Below are 26,214 nucleotides of genomic sequence, written 5' to 3' on the forward strand. Positions count from 1 at the left end.
TCTTTCCATCAGCAAGGGCATTGAAGATGAAACGTGGCTGGGTCTTTCAGCATGACAATGATCCCAAACACACCGCCCGGGCAATGAAGGAGTGGCTTCGTAAGAAGCATTTCAAGGTCCTGGCGTGGCCTAGCCCGTCTCCAGATCTCAACCCCATAGAACATCTTTGGAGGGAGTTGAAAATCCGTGTTGCCCAGCGACAGCCCCAAAACATTACTGCTCTAGAGGAGATCTGCATGGAGGAATGGGCCAAAATACCAGCAACAGTGTGTGAAAACCTTGTGAAGACTTACAGAAAACGTTGACCTCTGTCATTGCCAACAAAGGGTATATAACAAAGTATTGAGATGAAATTTTGTTATTGACCAAATACTTATTTTCCACCCTAATTTGCAAATAAATTATTTAAAAATCCTACAATGTGATTTTCTGGATTTTTTTTCTTCTCATTTTGTCTCTCATAGTTGAGGTATACCTATGATGAAAATTACAGGCCTCTCTCATCTTTTTAAGTGGGAGAACTTGCACAATTGGTGGCTGACTAAATACTTTTTTGCCCCACTGTATATATATATATATACACACACACACACACACACATATATATATATATATATGTTCTCCCAAGTTTATATACTTCATACATGTGCTAGCAAATGTGGACCATCCACTTGGGCCACTATGGACATGTCAGACCTCCTAGCCAATGTCCACTGCTCAGTGGCACCCTAGTTCATACCTCCAAACTGACCAGACTTTGCAGATAAATTCAAATGCTGATCAAGGATCATTTCACGCTAAGCAGATCTGACAACAATAATTCCATCTTAATTTTCTCCTAAGGCCCTTGAGTCCTGAGAGCAGTGGCAGTAGTATGCTGGAGCACAGTCCCGCCCGGTGCCTGCCATCTGTGGCTGATGCATTATTTAGCTTGCTCAGCCACTGATTAGCATTAACGCTATGGTAATGGCCCTCCGGGCTCCTCCAGGTCTACCTACCTCCCAGCACACCCTGAGGTCTCTCTCACTCAACTGATCTCTCTTGCACTCACTTCCTTCTCCCTGCATTTCTAGCCTCTTAAATGGCCTCAAAAAGGTTGCTTTAATTTTTTATGTCATGTGTATTCAGGTGAGGGACCGCATTAAACCCAAAATTAAAGTTTTTTTTACTTTTAGTCCATGTCTTTGAAACCATCTAATATGCTAGTGCAGTGGTTCAAGTGGAGACTCAACACTATATATATATGAATATATATATTAAGGGTGGAACAGTACATGTATTTGTATTTTGCAAAAATTTCGGTACGGGTCTTTCGGTTCATTGGAAACTTCCAGTTTTATATACTGTTACTTTTGATAAGAAACTTTCAAATTATGTCAATTTTTTCTCCAGGAAATTCAAACAACAAATGCCATTTGCTCTGTGATGTGGCGAGACAGATTGCTGTATAAACGCCTCAGTTCATATGGTAGCTCAGAGAGCGAATGAACATGATCATCCCTTCCTCTTTACTACTAGTTTTAACACAAAATAAACATAAATGAACATCTAATGCCACACTTAATCGTGCAATCTGTTGTTTCAACCGTGGAAAGGCATCAATAAAACAGCTTGTTAACAAAATTTCACAAAGCTTTTTATTTACCTCAGGCAAGTCATCGGTGTCTACAGCTTGTTAGTTCGCTAGAGAAATGAAGTCTAGAGAAGAGCATTTCGCAAAATATTAGACTATAAACTCATTGTTTTACTTTACCTGTTAGTGATGCCTTAATTATTTAATGTATGTTTAAATAAATCTGTTATGAAGCAAGTTATGACAGCCACTGTGTAAATTAATGTATTTCAACAACACACTATAATTTTTATTTTATAATTTAGAAGATAATTTAAAAACTGTATTTTGTGCAATTTCCATATTTGCAAGTTGAGTGTTGGTTATTATATTTAAAAATAAATAGTAATTAAATGTAAGTTTGGGCTCTGTTGTTAATTGTATATTAATGTAAAAGGGCTCCCTATATTTTAGAGGTAGATTTTTCAGAACATTTGAAGTATAATTTAATTTATTAAAAGAAAGCATAATTTGTTCAGTAAACCACTGTTTAATAAAAAAAATTGTATTTAGAAAAAAAAATTAATAAATTGACGTCACGTTTGTGTACTGCTACACCCCTTATATACTGTAAATATACACAAACATGACAGTTCGGTACATGCCTCGGTTTTGACGTCAATTTTTCTTTTTTTCAATATAATTTTAGAAATTCTTCTTTCATGGCTGTGATATAAAAGCTTATTTAGCTCAAACCATCTGTTTCAATAGGAAATACTCCAATAAAGAAAACTGCACTTACAATTATATTGAGAGAACAGTTAAGACAACTTCCCATGAAGCTTCTTCGTTGAAGCCCATCCAGCAGGTTGGAGTGTGTGTGAGTGTCTTTGATAAGCTTCATTAATAAACATGACATCCTCTAATACACAGGCTGCGGCATATGGTAAGAGGCAGAAAGAGGAAGGGAGTGATTTGCTGTTTGCTCAGAAAAACAAACAAGCCAACAGGTCCTGCCAGATGGCGGCGAGTGCTGTTTGGGAGAGAGCGAGCAAGAGAACAGAGAACAACAAAGAGAAGAAGAGGAACCAGACAAAGGTGACAGGAGTTTTAAGAAGGATGAAGAGTTGTCGACGGTCGCCATCGGCCGCTCAACTGGTAAACAAATAAAAACGTAGTTCTGCTGAGCTTTTTATACACATGCTGATCCTAATTCACAAATTCAGCCAGGCAAAAAAAAGAGAGAAATCAGAAGAAAAATGTACAAAACATGGTTTGGGGCAAATGAGAACATTGCTTGAGGCCTGTAATACTACTGAAAAACAAAAATAACACAGAATACCAGGCAACTCATTTGATGTTTCTACTCCTGCGTGTGTGTCTAAATTAAATGCAAGCTCAGCTAGGATTTCGCTCACTTTGAATTATGACAATTCTCATTAGCATAACTAAAACATTTCACATGGGCTGCCCCAGTAAGTGCACTGTGATTTATTTCTGCTAGTTCAGCCACACGGCCAACATTATCACTGATCAACCTGTCACCCCTTTAAAACATTTACACTCTAATTGGGTGTTTGTGGCTAATCATTTGCCTGTAATGGTGCTGTAGATTACTCTGTGGCAGAAGGAGCCAGAAATGCAGCACAGCACGACAGCTTTCTCTTAGCAAAAACCATATAATGTGTGCTAAATCCTCTTTCATAACTGCCTCAGAGATTCAGCTTTGGTATAAACATTTCATAAATGCTGTATGATTTGCAAGAAAATATGCTAATTTTGCAAATCTGTAGGTCAGTAAGACTTTTTAAATGTTGTTGAAAGAAGTATCTTCTGCTCACCAAGTCAGCATTTATTTGATCAAAATACAATAAAAACTGCAATAATGTGAACAAATAATAACCATTACAATTTGAAATATCTGTTTTCTATTTTACCATATTTTAAAATGCAATTTATTCCTGTGATGGCAAAGCTGAATTTTCAGCATCATTACTCCAGTCTTCAGAGTCACGTGGCCCTTCAGAAATCATTCTAATATGCTGATTTGCTGCACAAGAAACATTTCATATCATTATCAATGTTAAAAACAGTCGTGCTACTTAAAAATGTTGTGAAAACTGTATACTTTGTTTTATTTGTATACATTTTTCTTATATTTTTTTTAATAGAAACTTTAATAGAACAACATTTATCTGAAATGGAATTTTTTTCCAAGATTACAAATGTCTTTTCTGAAGATTTCAATCAATTTAATGCATCCTTGCTGAATAATATATAAAATATAAATATATATATATATATTTTAAAGACGTCTTACTGAAACGTTTGAAAGGTAGTTTATAAATATAAAAAAAGGCAAACTGTTGTTAAAATGTGAGCTTCTTACGAAAATATGGACTACTGATCTTGATGAAAAACTCCTTATTCTTGTTTCTAAATGCAAGAGCATATGCCCCATGATATGCTAGCGTCAGGGTTATGTCAGTATATCTCATTCATTCAACTGTGCTTTCTTTCCAACAAGTCACTTTATGCAGCTTAACAGCAGTGACAATTGCAGAGATGCATTATTAATGCCCAGCGAGGACTGACGCTCAGAAAGACCTCCACGAGTACAGCTTCCTGTCCTCCTGTCTGTCACCTCCATCTCGTCTCGCTCAATCTCTTTCTTTATTCTACCAGCTGAGACACAAGCAATACAATGACATGCACAGCTGACACCCAGAACTGAATGTTTATTGACAACAACTATAAAGGCATTTATTTGTAGGATGACAACCTCGTGTGACACTGTGACACCATATATATATATATATATATATATATATATATATATATATATATATATATATATATATATATATATATATATATAAAGTGTATATACAGTATATACCTATATATAGTAATATATATATATATATATTCAGCTGTGGCATCACAGGATTAAATTACACTTTAAAATATATTCAAATAGAAAACGTATTAACAATACTACTTCTTTTACTGTATTTTTCATCAAATAAATGCAGCATTACTGATTTTGGCTACACACCTACTGTATCCAACACAATTCCTTCCATGTCGGAGGTAAAACTTGCAAACGTAAAGCGGCACTGCCTCAAATCTCAACACGACCAGTACATTAACAATGCATCTGCTCATTCATTCTCCTTCATTCAGCTTGTCAAGGGGCCGTTTTAAATAAGAGAGAGACAGAAAGAAAGGGAGAGAGAAAGGAAAGTGGAGGTGAAAGATGAAGCGGTGGGCCTTGCAGGCATGAATCACACTCTTTTGAAGATGAATGATCTTTTTGAGTGCTAGCAGGCTAAGCTGATTTAGAATTCTGTTTCAGCCTTCTCCCATAATGCCTGTCTGCAGCTCCACACGTACTGGAAGTTAAAGTGAAGGCCCTGTAGATCGGCCCTCAGCAGGCAAAACCAACAATGTTTAGTCGTTATCATGTACGATAACTGCCAGAGCAAACTGCAACATGACCTCCAAAGAACAACCAAAACAGACTATACATTTTCAAAACTTAATGCATGTCAAATTGACCTGAACACAACAGGAGGGTTAACCACCGATGTTATTTTTGTTTTGGGTTGTAGGATTACAAATCAAGATTTTGTAGCTTGAAACGTTTGTATTTTTAAGGCCTTAGCTGTACTTCAGCTCTAAAGAAAATTCCATCGACTACATGCGTGAAACGTACTTAATTAGTGTCATCAAGCTTGTTTCTCTAGACAACACACATTACACAAAAATGACATTGGAGACAAAGCCCCATGTCCTTTACATGCCTCATTCTTCCGGCTGATGCCTTCAGCTTGTTCGCTCATGTCAGGGTGTTAGATTCCATCATTTGCACTCGAGACCGACGACGATCACCTTCCTCTATACGGCAATTAACATACATGGCTTGCTAATGTTAGTGATTAAGACAGAGGCAGATGCTGATTAAAATATTTCCCCTTGATTTGCCAAAGGTAAACAACTTCCTGAAGACCAAGGTTGATGAACGTGGCGCTGCAATCAAGCTGCGACAGGAAGAAAAAAAAAACAGCTCGGAGGTGCTAAAAAGAGCAAGAGAGAAATAAAGACTGAAGGTTGGGGGAGTCCAATTTTCTTTCTTCACCCTCTGTGCCTCTCTCTCTTTTTTCCTCCCGAAAGAAAAGAACTCTGACTACTTAATTGGAGGAATCAAATTTAGTCAAGCACCCTGTTGGCTCAGACCTACATCATTAAAGTTGCCAGCTAACAAACATCAAAAACCAGGCAGCATTAATGAGGCAGATGTATTAATTTCCCATTTATGAGCAGCTAAGCAACTCTCCTCCACCTCTCCCTCTATCTCTCTTCTCTCGTTCTCCCTCTTTCATTCTGACAGAACTATTAATGATCTTTAATGCCCCACAGGCAGTAATAGGCCCCACTGGGAGAGCAGAAATACAGCGATTTGTATGGAGGATTTAGACATAACGGAGGAGAGCGATGGGGAGAGAGGGAAAAGGAACTCCTGGGAGAGAGCGTTTGATCAGGCCGCGGCCTCTCCGAGGAGTTCGGCCCAGCGCTGGGACGGAATAATAAACGACGGGATGCAGATGAAATCAAACCGGCTGTTCGGAGACAGGCAGAAAGGGAGAGAGAGAAAGTCAGGTGGCTTCTGATTGTCACTAACAACCGACGGCTTTTAGCAAAAGCACCTCTGGGGGCGATGGTAGCAGACGAACGTAGGAAAAAGGGACCCGAAGGGAGGAAAGTACTGTCATCGAATACAATTAAACAGGTTTGAAACATAGATGCTACAGTATTAGCACAGATACTGATAGGTTACGTATTTAAGATGTCTTAAAGGGATAGTTCACCCAAAAATGAAAATTCTCTCATTAATTACTCCCCTCATGTCGTTCTGAACCTGTAATACCTTCGTTCATCTTCGGAACACAATTTAAGATATTTTTTATGAAATCCGAGAGCTTTCTGACCCTGCATAGACAACACTGTAACTACCAAGTTCAAGGCCTAGAAAGGTAGTAAGTAGAGCCCTGCACGGGCCTCAAATATAGGCCCTAGCCCGGCCCTGGCCCGAGACGCTCAGGCCCTGGTCCGGCCCGGGTCCGACAGCTCATCAGAATTCTTGGCCCGAGTCCGACCCCATCTTTTTTTCCCCCTTCTCCCAAAACAGCTTATACTACTGTTTCAGCTATTAAAATTGTTCAGTTTTGTATGTAATGTCAAAGTGATTATATTTCGTTTCGTTTTTTTTATTAAGTTACTTTAGAAAAACTTTTGGAGCATTTTTTTGTTTGTTAAATGTAAGTTTTTGTTTTTTTAAAGTAACGACCAAGCGGCCAGCAGCAGACAGTGAGTTGATCATAGCCTATGTTTGAAAAATTTAGCCTTATCAAATAATCACGACTTGCCTAAAATAAAATCTATAGATATAGAACAGTTCAAGCATATTACAATGTTAGTTTAAATGTTTTACCTATATAAATGTGCACTATTAGACGCATATCTAATCGTTTGTGCGGAGAGCTAAAGCGCTTTACAGGAGCCGGCGCGATCACTTGCATTGGAAACAACTTAAAATATGCCGTAATTATTGCTCATAAAGATAAGAGTAATACATCACTTGGAACTGTAAAGGGTCTACTTTTATTTGTGTGCACTCACAATATCAACAAAGCGTTGTGCTTATATAAAATAAAGGATGTCTGCAATTTCGGCCAGGAGCGCTTCACAATGATGAACCGAAACTCAGCAAATACTTGCCTCAAAAACTTGCTAAATATATATATATTTTAACTTTAAATTACTAATTTTAAAATTTCATACAATCTGTAAAGATGCATTTCTCAGGATCAGGATCGTCATCTTCATCTTTGCGACACGGACTCAGAAAACACTAATTTATTAATAAATAATTCAAATATCTAATTATTTCTCCCCCGACACATTCATGGTAATTACTTTTGTTGGGGCTTTACGGCACGCTTTAGCGTGCGTTTTTTGCTGTCATGTGCAAGGATATGTTTGCAGATTCTGTACTGCACATGACCAATTGACTCACTGTTTGCCGTGGTAATCAAATTAAGACTCTTCCAAAATACAGCTTTTCCGAAGCATTGGGAACTTTTAGTAACTCCCCACGCTCCAACTTCTCCCTGATCCTGTGCATGGTCAACTGTCACCTATATGCTAATGCGTAGGCGACGTATAATATTTATAATATAATCAATATAACAATATTTCATACAGTAGCCTATGTGTGCTCTGCGCATATATGGCACAATAAAAGGAGAGAAGCTAAATGAGCCCGAGTCCGACCCGAGCCCGATCTGTAAAAAAAAAAAGGGCCCGAGCCCGGCCCGAATGGACTCAGCATGTCGGGCCCCGTCGGAACCCGACGGGCTTGCAGACCTCTAGTGGTAAGGACATTGTTAAAATAGTCCATGTGAAATCAGTGGTTCAACCTCAATTTTATGAAACTACGAAAATACTCTGCTGTCTCCGCAGGGTCAGCAAGCTCTCAGATTCCATCAAAAATATCTTTGTGTTCTGAAGATGAATGAATGTCTTACGGGGTTGGAATGACATGAGGAAGAGTAATTAATGACAGAATTTTCATTTTTGGGTGAACTATACCTTTAAGACCTGTTAACACCAAAGACATTAACTATAATGATAACAATAAAGTTTTAATAATCATTCTAATCCTTTGAGAATAGTGACTTCCACACCACAGCTATAACAGTAATGACACAGAAGAATGATATAGTTGGAATCACTCTCAAATCTATTTTTTTCCCCAGCTGATGAATGATAAACACATAGACAGCTAATCAGAATACAACCATGCCTAGAAGAAACTGAGCATTTTTGTGCATTGGTGTGGACGCTAATATAGTTACTTTTATAATTATCGTTCTTGTTGTGAATGGGTCTTTACACTTAAAGGCAGTGACACTGCAGACAAAATGTGATGTCATGGACATGATGTGACATTAAACTCAGTTTGAACATTTTACGTCAGACCTCTATTTTGAAGAAAATCCATCTATTTATTAGATTAAAGAAGCTAATGGAAAACAGTCATGTAAGATACATATACAGTGCACAGCATAAATGAGTACACCCCCTCTAAAGACATGTTAGGGTTCTTTGGAGATGTAATGTTCCAACAAGCCTGCTTGATCAATTACCAAAGAAGAATGCCAAAATTATTAAGCAAAATAAGATTTTCTTATCAAATTGATAAAATTTTGTGTTGCAAAAATGAGTACACGCTCCGGAAAGTTACTAAATAAAACTAAAAAAAAAAGTGTATAGGTTTAAGGCTATTTTTGATAAACAGGTAAGTATATTGAACCAAAACTTTTAAAGACAAGTAATTTCCTGACAATTAAAAGTGTTACATAGCCCACTGAATCATACTCAGACTTAATGCTGACAGCAGTGGAATCATTTGAGAGAGAACTGCCAGGTGACTTATTTCTTAGCATAAAAGAGGACAATGGTACAAGAGGAATACCAAATTATTGTTTTAAGTGTGAAAATATAGCAGAAGTAGCACCAACATTCAAAAACTATGGACTTGTGATAAGGCTCCTGAAATAATCAGGTCTTTACTTTAAGTTTTCATTTAGTAATGAGTGGATTTTTGCTAGAAAAAGAGTCGGAGAAATAACATGCAAGTGTCTCAGAGCCGGCAAAAGCTGTGAAAAGAGTGACACTTTATCTCACAGAGTATGACGCAGCCTGCAGAACTGACACGCATGGTTGTTGTCACCACTAGAATTACCTACTGTAGCCAAAGCACAATAAACTCATTTAACCTCTTCCAGAGCCCATATTTACAAAAGAGAGACTTCTGGGAATCCATACTCTGGTCTCAAGAGACCAAGTCAATCATTTCGGATCCAAAAGCATCTAAAATGTTCTGTTGTTGCTAGAGGAGGAGTACAGTGAGAAGTGCTTGGTACCCATAGTGACGTTCAGTGGTAGAAAAGCTTTTATATAGGGATGAATGAGTGCTGAAGGTGTGAGGGAGTTGTGCTTTATCAACGCTGGCATGAATTCACACACCACTGTGTGATGTAATACAAAAACTAGAAACAGAAGATGCTACCCTCTCCTCATTCCCTGCATTACTTGGCATTTTTTCAGCATGACAATGAATATATTCATTCTCCCAAAGTGAAAATCCTTCAGTGGACATGTATTTCACTCAATTTTAACGCTCTTGAGCAGCTGTGGGGGATTCTGTAGAGACGAGCTAAGCAAAACTCCCCCATTAAAGATCAGAGCATTTAAGGAGGTCGTCCTCCAGGAGTTAAACAGCACAGATGTGAAAATTTGTCATGAACTTGTACACTCAGTGCCAAGAAGGGTCAGATCAGTATACTTTAAGTTCTGGAGGACATACTAAGTACTAGAATATTATACATTTTCTGAATTAAATCTAGGGTGTACTCATTTCTGCAATCCTTCATTTAAACAAAATTGGCTAATTTACTTATTTTACAGAAAATATTGGCATATATTTTGTTGTTTTTATACGTTTCACTTTTGCCATCTTTCCATGAATTTTATTAATTATATTAGCGATCATTAAGAAAATACATCTTTTATATTTATTCAGAGGGGGTGTACTCATTTATGCTGTGCAATGTATTAATAGATATTCTGAGAAAGAATTAATATGTTTTTTGGAAATAATAAACAAGAAAATGGGTTCCAATGCCTGGAATGTTTTCACCACTGCAGTGTGAAACAAGGTAGTTTTCCATTTAGATTTCATTTCTACTAAAAGATAACTTCCACTCGTGTGTGTTTGTGAGCTAAAGCTTTTAACAATTCCCCGAAGTGCTGAGAGAAACTAAACACACAAATGTCTAAACACAGAAAACAGCCTGTTCTTTGTTGGTATTCTCATGTTTGGTGTTCTACAATAAACCACACCACAGATTAACCCAGATAAATAAGCTTCCTATCAAATTAACCTACAAATTATCCATGCAACACACAACATGCTCCAGAACCTCAAGCCTTACTTTCATTTTTTTTGTTTTGTTTTTGGAAGCTCTGTGCTGTAAGCCTTTTGTTTGTTTGCGTGTTTCGGTGTTATTGTGCTAATTTAAGGCTTGCTGTGGGTCTCCGGAGAGATGGAGAGCAGATCTGAACATAGTCACAAGCTTATTAACAGGACAATGATGATGGTTTTCTTCCTCCAACGAGGCTCTTTGCATGATATAAATCAACTGCTGTGCAGTCCATGGCACAGGAAAGAATGGTTTTGTAAATTCGATCAGTGATACACATTAGTTTTGGATAAATTATTACAAAACTTATTCAGTCATTCATAGTCAAAATCAAAACAACAGCATTTGTATTTAAATTGCACAATAAGAGAAAAAACCTACAGCCTTACAACATGTTTTCGACTCAATTATATAATTTTTGTTTTTAAATTAATTAATGTTAGTTTCAAAGAAGCTACACCTTGTTTTCTGTAATCAGCTATGCTGGATGGGTAATGTTCTGACACACACACACACACACACAGTCCTGGCAAGACAATATGCTGCCTATCTAGATAGTGGACTAATTTCCTGAGTGCTATGTGAATCTCCTGGTTGTCTATGGCTGGGTTCAGCCCAAAGCGATAGTGAGATAGAGCCCACAGCTGGGCCACAGAGATAGTGGCTTTCAGTGTGATAGCCTCGGCCTGCCTGACTGCCTGTATAATGAGGAACGGGCGAGGAAGGGGGAGGTGTCGGAAACTATTGGTTTCAAATCAGCTGTGTGATAGTTGAGATCAGGATTTGGGTATAAAAATCTGATTAAGGATCAGTGCTTCAGGGAAACACATGGACAGAGCTGAAAAAAAGACGGTGGACCCCAAAAAATGTGTTAGAGGTCTGTTCTGCAGGAGAAAAACAAATAATGAAAAATTAAATAATATAAAAATACTAAAAAAAACAACAACATAATTACGTATATAAGCAAAACAAACAAGTAGGTTTACCTTTGTCTGTACAATTAATGTTTTTGAAAGAAGTCTCCTGCTCACCAAGGCTGCATTTATTCGAACAAAAATACAGTAAAAACAGTAATACTGTGAAATATTATTACAATTTAAAACAACTGCTTTTTAGTTGAAGTTTTATTTTAAAATGTAATTTATTCCTGTGATGGTAAAGCTGAATTTTCTGCATCGTTGCTCCAGTCTTAAGTGTCACACAATCCTTCAGAAATCAATATTCTGATTTGCTGCTGAAGAAATATTCCTTATTTTTCTACATATCTTTAATATTTTTGTAAGAAAAAAAATTAGTTGTTTTTGATTAATTTAATGCATCCATGCTAAATTAAAGTATAAATTTTTTGCAAAACAAAACATCTTACTGGCCACAAACTTTTTACCAGTAGTGTATATATTAAATAATAAATATAAAATAAACAATATTTAAAATAACAATATTTGGCCCAGTGTTTGTGTGTTTTGTTAGAAAACCTATCCAGGCTAATGTTCACTTTTTTGCATATTGTTAGGCCTACAGAGTTTGATTGATTGATTTTAAGGACTTTTAAAAAAATATATATTTGTATTTTTATATGATAAACAGTTTATGGCACCATGTCCAAAATTAATTTCCAATGTAAAATCTGGTAACAATGAATTAAAACCAGTTGAGAACCATTAGTTTATGTGGTGTGTTTTGTTGTACAACTGTTGGTGTGTGTGTTCCTGTGCTTGAGTGTGTGGTTTAATAAAGAGCAATAGCTTAAAACCTAAACTCACTGTCAACCACAAAATTAAATATTCATCTCTGCCATATGATGGATTCATATCCAGATCTCATTTCAAACTCGTTCAGCTTTAAAAGCCCTTAAACACAACATCATCTCTCGCCCTCTCTGTCTTCTCCAGAGCGACGGCATCCGTCATCATTCCGCACGCCCTGATCGATGCCTTTTTTATCATGATATGTTACGAAAGTGACTTATGAAACTCCCCTCCCCCCGACGCCCGGCCATTTCATCACTGCGGTATTAGGATTGATGGCACTGCAGCTAGGGGAGATTAATCAAGCCCAGAGCACCCTCCAAAGCGTTCTGCGCTCGGCTGGGGCTGGCTGTGAGAGACGTGAGGGCACGGAGCCGGAACAAGCCTATCATTGGAACCGCTTTCTAGGGGACCTAGATTCATGCAGCCTGCAGGCTCTTATGATCAAAAGAGCATTCTTCTTCTTCACCACTGCCCACCCATCCTCCCCTCGTCCGCCATTCATCTCTCTCTCCCCCCTCTTTCTGGGTCTCCTCCAGGACTCGTCTCCAGAATTGATTTCCCAGGGACGGCACCTCGTGCTGCTGCGAGCTGCTGTAAGGGCTCTAACGATCAGGCTGTGGATCATTAGTTTAGAGCACTGTTTTCCACTGCCCAGAACCCTGAGGCTCATACATCTTCCCATCCTGCGCCTGCAGCTCAGCCCTGCGAAAGCACCTCATCACACACACACATACCTTCCTCAGTATTTGGCACAGGCGTATCATACCCATCCATCTTTGGCTGACTATGCCACTGCATTTAAGTAGAAGAGGTGAAGAATGCAAGAGAAAGACAAAGGGAGGAAAGAGAAACGATGACGGAAAGAAAGATTAAAGGAACGTAAGGGTAAAACGACATTTTTCCAATTGACTAGTTGCTGAGTTGCCGATGAATTGTCTTACTTAATCATTTCGGGCTCATCTGACCCAGATTGGACACATTCTTGAGGGACGTTTACATAAGACACGTTCTTGCATTTAATAAGTGAGCGAGTGTTTTGAAAGACTTTTTAAAACCAACTTTTACTAGTTTTTATTTTTATTTAAATAAAAATTTTATATTCACAGTAAACTTATTCATTAATAAAAAAAAATGTATATCAAGAATTGCTTTAGAAATTTACAGAATGAGAACTGATGCCATTCTTACTTTTTCATGGAGACCAGCATTTTTGACCATATTTTATTAATTAGTTCCCTTAATTTAAGTAAATCATGGCCATGTTGTACTAATTCGTCCTCTAATTTACTTAAAATTACTTAAAACATGGCATCCGTAACTAACACACTGTCTTAAAAATGCAATGCGCATAAAACACCTTGAGATGCAACATAATGGAAAAAGATGTTTATCTGTAATGTGTATGGTATCTACACAAACTAGTCGACCTTAGCTAACAGAGATTAACTTCAAGTTAAATTGGCTGATACATTCCTAAAAGCATAAATTCACATAATTTCTCAGAGTTCCACTAGTTAATAAGAGTAAAGAGTAAGTTAACTGCACAAGAGAGACTGAAACTGATTTCACAGAATTCCAGTCCTACATAAAATATTATGGCAGTAAATTTTTTTTCAAAGATTCTAGCAACCTCTAGTGCTTCCCGAACTTCACATACGCGACAGATGATGCCCGCTCCATTGAACATAGGAATAAAACGCTAAAAATGAAAGACATGATCCATCTTAGAGTCACAGCCTCCAAGGAGATGCGTGTCTAAAAGGTCTTTGCATTTGAGAGTGTAACGGTGAGTCTCTCATGATGAGGGGCATAAAGAAGAGATTGTCGCCACTGCCGAGGTCCTTATTATCTTCAGCTCAGGAACAATGTGTTCTGATTTCACCCTCTTGCAGCCTGTCAATGAGCTGAATAGAGAAGCTGATTGGACTTCCTCAGGCATGGAGGGCAGACGCCGTCAAATCCGCGTATGCCAGTCGTCCACTGGGTCTCAATCCCTTGCGCTCTGTCCAGCTCATTTTCTTTCTCATTTGTTCTTCTCTCTCACGCTGTAATTCTGCGCTGAACAATAGAGCAGTTCTCTGGACTATGATCCGAAGGGCCATAAACGGTTCGGTAATGATGATGTGTCACTCTCTAAACACTATGGCAGAGGAAGCACATCTTCAACTGGCCTTCATCAGGCGAACACTAAATCAACCCGCCAACTCTCAGACGCTGAAGTAATCAGATTTCCAACAATGGAAACAAACCCCATCCAGCTGCAGCGTTCATGTTGAAACAGAAGAAATTGCATTAAAAAAAGACGCTGAATGTGAAAGAAAAAACTTGGAATTAGTTTTTAAAAAAATATTTTTTCGGATGTGACTAGATTAGAGAAATTCATGTTTCAAAGACAAATTTGTGATTTTAATCTCATCCGAAGAGTGATTTAAAGAAATAGCTAAGCAAACCAAAAACAAAAACAACAACAGAAAGGATGACAGTGCTAAATGGAGTTCAAATCAAGCCACCCAGCTATAATTTAATTTCTTAGCCGTATTCAGCCTGGCTAACTGACACGTCCTGGCTCAGGAAGTTTCTGGAGCGCTGCTGGGTTTGGACCTGATGCTGATTTACAGCTGTGCTTTAGTGGATCTAATAAGCCGGGTAAATGCCTCCCCTCGGCCTGGCACCAGCCCACTGCCTTCGCCCTAATTATTCACATATTTTGGCAGCAGATTCCTTCCCTGCATCCCTCCCTTCCTAACTCCCTGACGCTCTGAGGATAGAGAGAGAGACAGACACAAAGCTCTTAATCAGAGTATATCAGTTAAAATAAATGAGAGCAGAATGAAAAGAACGCTTTGCTGAAATTCCCTGGCTCAGGCCAAATGAGTTGAGCCTGGGCCAGACGGGTGAGATGGGAGTTGGCTGTGGAGGGATGAGTGAGTGTGTGTGTGTGTGTGTGTGTGTGTGTGTAGCACTGCCAGTGGCTAGGGGAAATCTCTCACTGGATATAAAATTTAGGCACAGACAACACACTTTAACACATACAAACACACACTTGCCACATACTAACATTTATATATTGTCAAATAAACAAACAACAGGGATGCACAATATATCGGCACAGTATCAGTTATTGGCTAGTCTCAGCCTCAGACGTCACGCCCATGGACCGTTGGCTAAACGTCTGATGCATATGGCACACAAAAGTGGAAACACTTCCGGAGTTTCGAAGTCGTCATCAGATTGGTTGAATTATATAGGATTTCCGGGATACGTTCTTTAACATTCCGCATGGAAACAAAGATGCTGTGATGCCAAACCCCCTCACGAAAGAAGAAAGCCATCGTGTTTACAACTGTGACGATGAGTGCTTATCAGGATCAACTAAACGCTGGATTTTCAAAAGTATGTGAAATATTTAAAGTTCGCGGCATAGAATCTTTAAAATACACAGTGTGTGTTTTACACACCGGTCTGTTATTGTGGCGACATTTCCACTCCCCGAAACGTGACGCTGAAAGAAACTAACTGTGATTGGTTGTTTGACATGTCTGTCAAACGGACTTATGGGCGGGCCTTGGCCAATGAAAGCTGCCATGGATTCCAGACCTTCAGCCGTCAGTCTGAAGGTCTGGCTATGCGAGACTAGTTATTGGCTAATGCTAATTTATTGCTATTTTCAATAAAAAAAGATAAAATCATGATTTGCACAAAAATATTGGGCAGCAAATCAGTATATTAAAATGATTTCTAAAGGATCATGTGACACTGAAGACTGGAGTAATGATGCTGAAAATTCAGCTTTGCAATCACAGGAATAAATTACAGTTTAAAATATATATTTAAAAAAGTTATTTTAAATAGTAATACTTTTTTTTTAGAATATTACTGTTTTCAATGAGCACAAGAAATGTGAATATTGCCAATATTTGATATTTAATCAAGTACACTAACTTTCTCAATTTTTATTTAGATTATTTTTGCTGTAACATGGACTTAAAAGTTAATCAATAAAAGCAAAAATCATTTTAAAAACTTTTAAAATTATGGATTTTTAGTTTAGTTTAGTGTTTCATTTTATTTAGACAAAATAGTAAATAATTTTAATATTGGCCATAAAATTTAAATATTCATCATATTAGCCAATATATTAATATTGGTGTTTCTCTAACATAAAATGTCTAATCCCAAAAATGTCAGAAATTGGACAAATTCAAAAAAATATAATAAACAAAAAAAACATGATTAATAGTGTGCCCATTTCTCATATTTCCTTTTTTACTCTTTAGATTTTGTTTTGTAAAATTCTTTTATAATTGTTTAGAATCGAATGGCTACCTGCATGAGCACCAAGGCTCAACATGTTGGAGCACGTGCGCTAACCGTTAGGCTATGGCTTCGACTCTGATGCATATGGCACACAAAAGTGGAAACACTTCCGGAGTTTCGAAGTCGTCATCAGATTGGTTGAATTATATAGGATTTCCGGGATACGTTCTTTAACATTCCGCATGGAAACAAAGATGCTGTGATGCCAAACCCCCTCACGAAAGAAGAAAGCCATCGTGTTTACAACTGTGACGATGAGTGCTTATCAGGATCAACTAAACGCTGGATTTTCAAAAGTATGTGAAATATTTAAAGTTCGCGGCATAGAATCTTTAAAATACACAGTGTGTGTTTTACACACCGGTCTGTTATTGTGGCGACATTTCCACTCCCCGAAACGTGACGCTGAAAGAAACTAACTGTGATTGGTTGTTTGACATGTCTGTCAAACGGACTTATGGGCGGGCCTTGGCCAATGAAAGCTGCCATGGATTCCAGACCTTCAGCCGTCAGTCTGAAGGTCTGGCTATGCGAGACTAGTTATTGGCTAATGCTAATTTATTGCTATTTTCAATAAAAAAAGATAAAATCATGATTTGCACAAAAATATTGGGCAGCAAATCAGTATATTAAAATGATTTCTAAAGGATCATGTGACACTGAAGACTGGAGTAATGATGCTGAAAATTCAGCTTTGCAATCACAGGAATAAATTACAGTTTAAAATATATATTTAAAAAAGTTATTTTAAATAGTAATACTTTTTTTTTAGAATATTACTGTTTTCAATGAGCACAAGAAATGTGAATATTGCCAATATTTGATATTTAATCAAGTACACTAACTTTCTCAATTTTTATTTAGATTATTTTTGCTGTAACATGGACTTAAAAGTTAATCAATAAAAGCAAAAATCATTTTAAAAACTTTTAAAATTATGGATTTTTAGTTTAGTTTAGTGTTTCATTTTATTTAGACAAAATAGTAAATAATTTTAATATTGGCCATAAAATTTAAATATTCATCATATTAGCCAATATATTAATATTGGTGTTTCTCTAACATAAAATGTCTAATCCCAAAAATGTCAGAAATTGGACAAATTCAAAAAAATATAATAAACAAAAAAAACATGATTAATAGTGTGCCCATTTCTCATATTTCCTTTTTTACTCTTTAGATTTTGTTTTGTAAAATTCTTTTATAATTGTTTAGAATCGAATGGCTACCTGCATGAGCACCAAGGCTCAACATGTTGGAGCACGTGCGCTAACCGTTAGGCTATGGCTTCGACAGGTTATGTATGTCTCTCCTCTCTGTCTCAATGATAGGATGCTTGAGCTTCTCTTCAGACCTTCTGAGCTCTGTGCTGGGATGTCATCTGGACCAAAGCTCCATCAGACTCCTCTGATAAGACCTCTGCATGGAAATCCCCGGTGCCTCCCCCACACCAATCAGAGACTGAATCTCAAACGCTATCTCTCTTTGACAAGGTGAACAATGCTGTCAGTACACGATACAGGAGGATGCTGCTAATTTCTGGTGAAAGAGAGAGACAAAAGAGAGGTATGCAAGAGAAAGCGCAGCGATGGCTTGATGTGTGGGGAGAAATATGGTATCACAGCTTGCCTAAGGGAAGCCTGCCACAAAACTGCTAAGTCTTTCTTGACGGGCCTGAGACTGTCAGAGGAATCTTCTGATGTCACTTCCTCCCCCGACAGCATTGACATGCGTACGAGCCGTGGGAGGGATGGAGAGAGAGGAGGACTGCTCCTCGCCGCTGTATTCTTTAATGTCGGCTCTTTTATCGAGGATTCAAGCTGTCAGCTGTAATCAGAGGACTACTGGTGCGAAGCAGAGGAGATGAGACCTGCCTGTCAACAACCCATCATACACTCCACACATATGCTTGCACTCATCCCACTCATCACACCATCCCCGGAGAGAGGGAGAGAGACAGAAAACACAAGAGATACAGGTAGAGAAAGACAAAGTGGAAAAATGAAAAAAGGGAAACAAGGGGACAGGAAATAGAGAGCCGGTCTCATGGCGGCTGACAGGGGAAAGTTGCAACAAGCCACTTGTGTTTTGGTAGGTTTTTTTGCTGTCTATGTGACATCAGCGAGAATTAAAATCAAATTCAAATTTGTAGTGGGTAAACTCTAGGGCATGTCTTAAATGACACTTGATTATGTCCTACCAATATCAATGCCTATTCCAGCGTTTCCTGGGAATCCTGCTGAATCTATGGCGTCACAACAGAAGAAATTGTGGTACAGTGTGAATTGAATAGATAGAAAAAGGAAACACTGCTGTAAGTCCAGTGTCATGATTGGCTGACACAAAAATCCTCCATTTTGTTCAAATACGTTGCATCCATTTGCACCAAACTGGAAAGTAAGTTTTAAAACGAGCAGCATGGGTAATTTTAAAAAGGCTTTCGTCATTTGCTAGTCTGTTTATTTATTTTGCCCCAGGGAACACTACTACACGAGTTACATATCTTAGAATATACCATGATGAAATTATGTTTAATTCTGCATATTAAATTAAATAATTGACCATTTGATTTTAAAGTATAAAAACACACTCATCACACACTGCAGCTATAATTGATTTGATTTGTGTATTTCACTCTACTGAACTCAATACCAAGGCTTTAGGACATTACTGTGGTACATACACACACAAACACATGACTTCACCACAGCAGCAGCTGTTAGAGAATAACTAATAACTATTCGTGCAAGCAGACAGGAGTCAACCAGTGTTTGGTTACCAATTACTGCACAGCGTCCTTCGCTGTTTACTGCGAAATAATACTGCTGATTGATAACACTGCATCACCCCAGTTCTCTCAATGCCTCGGTGACTGATGTCTGCTATAAATTACACATTCACTTGTGGCCTCCTATCAGATGTGTGTGAAAACACTGGTTGACCTGAAATGAGGATACAAATCTGAGAATGAGACCGACTGAGAGAGCGAGAGAGGTGTTATGATAACTCCATGACCATGAATAATGTATATCATGTCACTAGCCAAGAATATATGTGACCCAGAACCACAAAACAAGTCATTAGGGTCAATTTTTCCGAAACTGAGATTTATACATCATCTGAAAGTTGAATAAATAAGCTTTCCATTGATGTATGGTTTATTAGGATAGGACAATATTTGACTGAGATACAACTAGTTGAACATCTGGAATCTGAGGGTGCAAAAAAATCAAAATATTGAGAAAATCGCCTTTAAAGTTGTCCAAACGAAGTTCTTAGCAATACATATTACTAATCAAAAATTTGGTTTTATTATATTTACAGTAAGAAATTTACAAAATATCTTCATGGAACATGATCTTTACTTAAAAGAAAACTCATTAATTTTGACCAATACAATGTATTTTTGGCTATTGCTACAAATATACCCCAGCGACTTAAGACTGGTTTTGTGGTCCAGGGTCACATATAACAACTCACATTTTTAACATATCTACACACACACCCCTGGGTGTTATACTTTGATATCTTAAAGGGATAGTTCACCCAAAAATTTAAATTCTGTTATTAATTACTCACCTTCATGTCGTTCCAAACCTGTAAGACCTGTTCATCTTCGGAACACAAATTAAGATATTTTTGATGAAATACGAGAGTTTTCTGACCCTGCATATACAGCAACGCAACTGACACGTTCAAGGCCCAGAAAGGTAGTAAGGACATTGTTAAAATAGCCAATGCGGTTCAGCCATAATTTTACGAAGCTATGTGATTATGAAGCTTTGCGCAAAGAAAACAAAATGACATTCTGAACATGACCTAATTTTACACAATGAATCTTAACTAAAAGTAAAAATATATTTGTTTGTTTTTGAACAATGAGTAAAACTTCTTTAATTTGTCGCACATGTTTAGGTTTAGGTCATTTTCAGCTCAGCTTCAATGAATGGCTAATATAAAACAGCTCTTTTCAGGAGTGCCTGAAGAAAGCTGAAGTCTCGTCCCTGATTATTTATTAACTGTAATTTATTCTAAAGCAGATTCAATAGAAACATAATGGATAATGGTGGTGTTATTGCGTTCCAGACCCCTGCAGTGGTTCTTTGAAATTGTGTGCGTGAAAGATTTTAGTGCTGGTGAGATAGATAAGTGTTTAAAAAGTGTTAATTGTGTGAATTAGTTTGGGGTTTGGGACAGTTGTTGCCCTGGAGCTCAGTGATTAGTATCAGTGTTTGCTTCCTGTCTCCTGCTAACTCTCTTCTCCCATGCTCTACCCAAACTCACTTATCCGCCTACAAATGCCTTAAGCTACTACTTTGACGCAGTAATGCGACAGTCACACACACACATACTCACACGTACACAAACAGGGGCTATGCTAAGGCTGGCTGTTTTATAGAACTCTTTAAAACCCAGACCACACATTGCTCTCCCCTCTCTCAAACTCCACATGCTGTGCACCCCACAGCCGAGTGCTGCCACATAATCTCATTGATCCTATTTTCTTACACAGTTTGGGCTCCTTTAATGTGTGGGAAACCAGCAGCGAGCTCCGGTGGTTTATTTCATATATCTAATTATGTCTAATTGACTAAATTTTCTCGTATTAGTCTCTCTCCCATTTATTGTGGTCCCACACTTGTTTTACGTCTGTTTTTAGCTGCTCTTTAGATTGTTTTACCAGCCAGTTCAACAAAAGTCCAGATTTCTGAGGTGCAATGTCAAAGGAATTATTATTAGCAACCATCTAACAATATTACATCTATAACAAGCAAACAACTCTTTTCAGCATAGCAGCAAATCAGCACATTAGAATGATTTCCAAAGGATCATGTGACACTGAAGACTGGAGTAATGGCTGATGAAAATTTAGCTCTGGAATCACAGGAATAAATTAAATTTTAAATAGTGCTGGGCAACGATTAATTGCGATTAATCGCATTCAAAATAAAAGTTTTTGCTTATATAAAATATGTGTGTTTACTGTGTATTTATTATGTATACTGTATAAAGACACACACACAGTATATATTTTGAAAATGTTTACATGAATTTACATTTATATTATATATATATATATATATATATATATATATATATATATATATATATATATACATATATTATACATATATATATACATATATTTAATATACAAACATAACATTTGTATTAAATATATACATGTATGTGTGTATTTATATATACATAAATGTACACAAAAACATTTATTTTGGATGCGATTAATTGCGAATAATCGTTGCCCAGCACTAATTTTAAAATATATAAAAAATTGAAAACAATATTTACAATATTACAATTATTATTGTACTTTTAAGTAAAAAGATTCAGCCCTGGTGAGCATAACTTCTTTAAAAAAAATAAAAATAATAATAATAATAAAATAAATGGAGCGATTCCAACAGGGTTCTCACATCGTGGTGCTTGGGCCCTCAAAAAAAACTTTTTAGTTTGTGTATGTCAGGATATAATCCTAAATAGATAATCACTGAAAGTTGCATAAAAAAAAGGCAAACGTGTTTTTGATGTTACAATTATATCTATACCTTCTTTCTGTTCCATTCCTTCCTGTATGTCACACACACCCACATGCAAACACACATCATCTCCCTCTCCCCCAATTACAAATGAGTCCATTAGTGCATGTGCAGTGCGCCCTGTGCTGCCGTCCCATAATGGCAGCTGAGATTTCCATCATGATCATAACGGTTCCCTCGGCTGCCATCAGCACAGATGGAAGGTCTCTCTTTAGAAATGAGCTATCTACCCACCAAAGGGCACATTGCAGGCTTTGTTATTTAGCCCGCTGTGCACGTAATAGCGTGAGTGTGTGCGTAATAACTTGTGTGCAGCCGCACGTGCCAAGTCTGCATTGTGTTTGATGAGCACTGAAAGGTAAATTGGTGATAAAATCGCTCTATACTCACGCGAATGGTAGTAAGACATCCATATTTTACAGTCACCTCTTATGATGCTTTGTTACAGTGAATGGATGCCATTAATTTGCATAGTCAATTGTGTTTTACGTTTTTCTTGCTTCATTTGATTCCGAAGCAAACCAGAGTGCTGGATTCATTACTGTCTTTGATTCATTTAAAACCATGTCGAATGAAAAATTGGAAACTGCATAGAATATGCAAAACATTTATCAGCTTTTTAACATACAACTGCATTTAAAGAAGTGTAAAAATAAAAACCATAAAAAATCGTCCACAAACGCATTCATGTGAACAGTCTAATTAGAAGTGGTTAAAAGTAAATGTGAGAAATGAGAGTACTCTACTGCTTTCTATTTGTCTTGATGTGGAAACACAGGATTCTGGGTACTAATTACCTTGTTACAGATAAACACATGCACACACGGCTCTGCTTTCTCCTGTCACAGTAAACGCCTTTATCTTCAAGCGTTTGTTGTCATATGTCTCAGTAGGGGTCTCGTCTGTGCCGAGATGATGTTTTCTCATGATTTACGTTTGCGAGAATATAAAAATGAGCAGAGAATAGCTTCTTCAGCTTACAGACCTTTACAAACTGCCTGAGGCTTTTAAAAGCTAAGGAAGGGCAGATTGATAGCAAGAAAAATGCATCTTGAAGGACCACAGCACTGAATAATTAAAAGAGATGGGACTGATATGATTGCGTGCTTATGGGAGGAACGTTTTTATCATCCAACCACCTCGCCCCACCTTAAAACCAGCCGAAACATTACATAAATGTCTTACTAAATTTATTAAAACATTACTTTTGTTTTTAATATCAAAATCTGTTTAACTGATTGAATGGATAAGCCAATGGATAAGGATATTCGGTCCCACTTTATATTAGGTGGATTTAACTATGTACTTACAAGTGCATCTTTAATTAATATTACTCAGTACATAAATGTATAATTACACTGTAACAAGGACACCTTAAAATAAACCCAAAACATGTTTGCTGCTGTTGAGGTGGGATACAGGTAAGGTTAGGGACAGGTTTGGTGGTATACAGTAGGTAGGTTTAAGGATGGGTTAAGGTTTAAGGGATGGGTCAATAGTGTAGCGTCTGGACTAATCAGACACATAATTTTTCATTTGATTTAACAAATCAATTATTCATTAGATTAACAAACATTCACAGACCCCTCACCCAATAAAAGATCACTGTGGATTTCGTGGACAGTACAAATTGATTCTTCTTTAATTAATTAATAGGAAAAACTTTCTTTGAATGAACACACATATCCTTCAGGTCATTGTGTATATTATTGCTGTCTTGTATATTATCTGTTGTATTGTAGACTAGTATATGCATGCTTATGATAGAACCACTCATTCATGTAACCTTACATATAACGTGTTTGGTCTCTATTAATTCGTATTCGGATGATCTTATTGAGAGTGTATATTGTATGTTTATACCTATGCAACATATTAGTGTTCTAAGAATCTTTATTAGTTTGTGCATCCACACCCCAAGCGAATTACATTTGCAAATGACCATGCCCTCACACAAAGGGTCGTAAAACCCTCCAGAAATTGCAACCTCCCACTTGGAATTCGGCCTTGACTTTTCCACTCAACAAGATTCTCTGACTCAAACTGGTTCTTTTTCATCAACCAACTTCAGCAAAGATCAACTGGGACCTTCAGACTGCATCAAGCCTTTCTTTCAGACAGACGAGACGTGCAAGTATTCAAACTTAGTCTTATTAATTGATACATTAGGTATCATTTGCACCTTTTTACAAAGGTGTGTTTGAACTAAGAATCTGATGTTTCCTTCAGGTGTAAATCTGCTGAATATCAAATGGTACCATAGTTTCATATTCTTATTTCTCTTCTCTTTACTGCGTTTAACTAAGCTTTAACGCTTTCCTATACAAACTGTATGTGTGTGTGTGTGTGTGTGTGTGTGTGTGTATGTGTATGTTAGACCAGTTTAAGTGTTTATGTAGTATGTTAGACTAGTTTAAGTGTTTATGTAGTTAATAAAGCCTTACTTGTATCACACTTGACGTTGTTCATTGTTTGCTCATAACCGGAGTCACTAATCATGCAGATTTATGCTACAAGCTCTTTGTAGAATTGTACAGTAAGAAAGTTATTTCCCTTAACCAGGAAATTAACGTTCTTAGAATTGACAGACAGTTGACCCTGAGAGGTCAAGTAAATATCTACAGCGGGTCTAAATATTTTTAATTAATTATAACTAGTTATGATTAATTATTCATATTTCCCCATGAGCTGATTCGCTACAATAGTGTAATTATAAATGTAATTACATAAATAATTACAGATGTAAGTACAAAGTAGTTAAGGCCACCTAATATAAAGTTGGACCGGATAATCATTTTTCAAACCAATTATGCAAAAAATAATTTACTCACCCATATGTTGATCCATACCTGTATGACTTTCTTCCTTACCTTTCTGCTTTTATCCATACAATGATAGTCAATGGGGTCCAAAACAACACTGGACACTATTAACTTTCATTGCATGGATTAAAAACAGAGATTTTTTTTTCAAAATAACTTTTTCTTTTCCACAGAAAAAATAAATTATACAGGTTTGGAAAGACATGAGGATGAGCAAATGATGATCATTTGTTATTGACATCAATTGTAATACACTGTGTCCGAACTGATTTTAAGCTCTGGAATTTTAAACTACCTCATATCAGTCCTATTTGCTAGACATTACATTTACATTAGCTTTTAAATTAAGTGTCTGTACGCTAATGTGACATTGGGTTTAATTAACCTAGAGTGAATCATTAGTTTCTAACTAAAAAAAACAACAAACTAACCATCCTCTGAGGTTCATTAATCTTAATTTCTCTCCAGAGGGCCACTTAGTGTCGGTGATCTGTCCTGAGTCGCTTACACCCTCACTTACACAGACTGGACACAATCAATGGCTCTCCTGCTCTCTGAGCCCGAGGGACCATTGCTGAGGTGTTTAAATAGGCCCTGCTAACAGCAGAGAGACAGTGGAGAGAATACCACAACCATTGCATCACACTGCTGTCAAGACGTCCATATAGAAATGAGCTTCAGTCATAATGCAAGACATCAGCAGGGCAGCCTCATTATTCCCAGTCAATACTGGCTGTCACAAAAGACGTAGGGTGTGGATGAACACACACACACACACACACACACACACACACACACACACACACACGGATGTAAGGCGAAGTCCTTATGGGCATTATATTTACATATTTGCAGCTTGACACACTAGACCCTTAAGCCTAGACAATGGGGCTGTTTTAATAAGAGCTGAAATGTCTCCCATGAGGCCTCAGTTGCACATCCAGCTGGGGGATTCCATTTAATTTCCCTCAGGCCGACAACGTCTTGTACACATAATTGGAGCCGCACGCACAACAGGCCGAGCTCTTTTGTCGATCATCCTCTTGGGGTTAATCAGGACACAGACGGACACGATTTTCCTGACCTGACCTGTTTTTGCAAAGCTGAACACCCTCCAATTATTCTGCTGTAACAAGCGTGTTGGTGAACACTTGGGACGGGAGA

General features: G+C 37.4%; 1 protein-coding gene and 1 long non-coding RNA gene across 6 annotated transcripts in view; one reads left to right on the forward strand and one right to left on the reverse strand.

Moving 5' to 3' along the window:
- The window catches only part of auts2a (activator of transcription and developmental regulator AUTS2 a), a 405,306-nt gene that overhangs the window by 84,939 nt on the left and 294,153 nt on the right, over nucleotides 1-26,214 (reverse strand). The window lies entirely within an intron of this gene.
- LOC107548873 (uncharacterized) lies at nucleotides 7,568-20,878 on the forward strand. The gene is made up of 3 exons (XR_001604506.1): nucleotides 7,568-7,639; nucleotides 19,439-19,444; nucleotides 20,868-20,878. It is a non-coding gene; the product is annotated as an uncharacterized lncRNA (long non-coding RNA).

The sequence above is a fragment of the Sinocyclocheilus grahami genome, unplaced genomic scaffold (genome assembly GCF_001515645.1).
Source record: "Sinocyclocheilus grahami isolate Dianchi unplaced genomic scaffold, SAMN03320097.WGS_v1.1 scaffold356.1, whole genome shotgun sequence".
NCBI classification, from domain to species: Eukaryota; Metazoa; Chordata; class Actinopteri; order Cypriniformes; family Cyprinidae; genus Sinocyclocheilus; species Sinocyclocheilus grahami.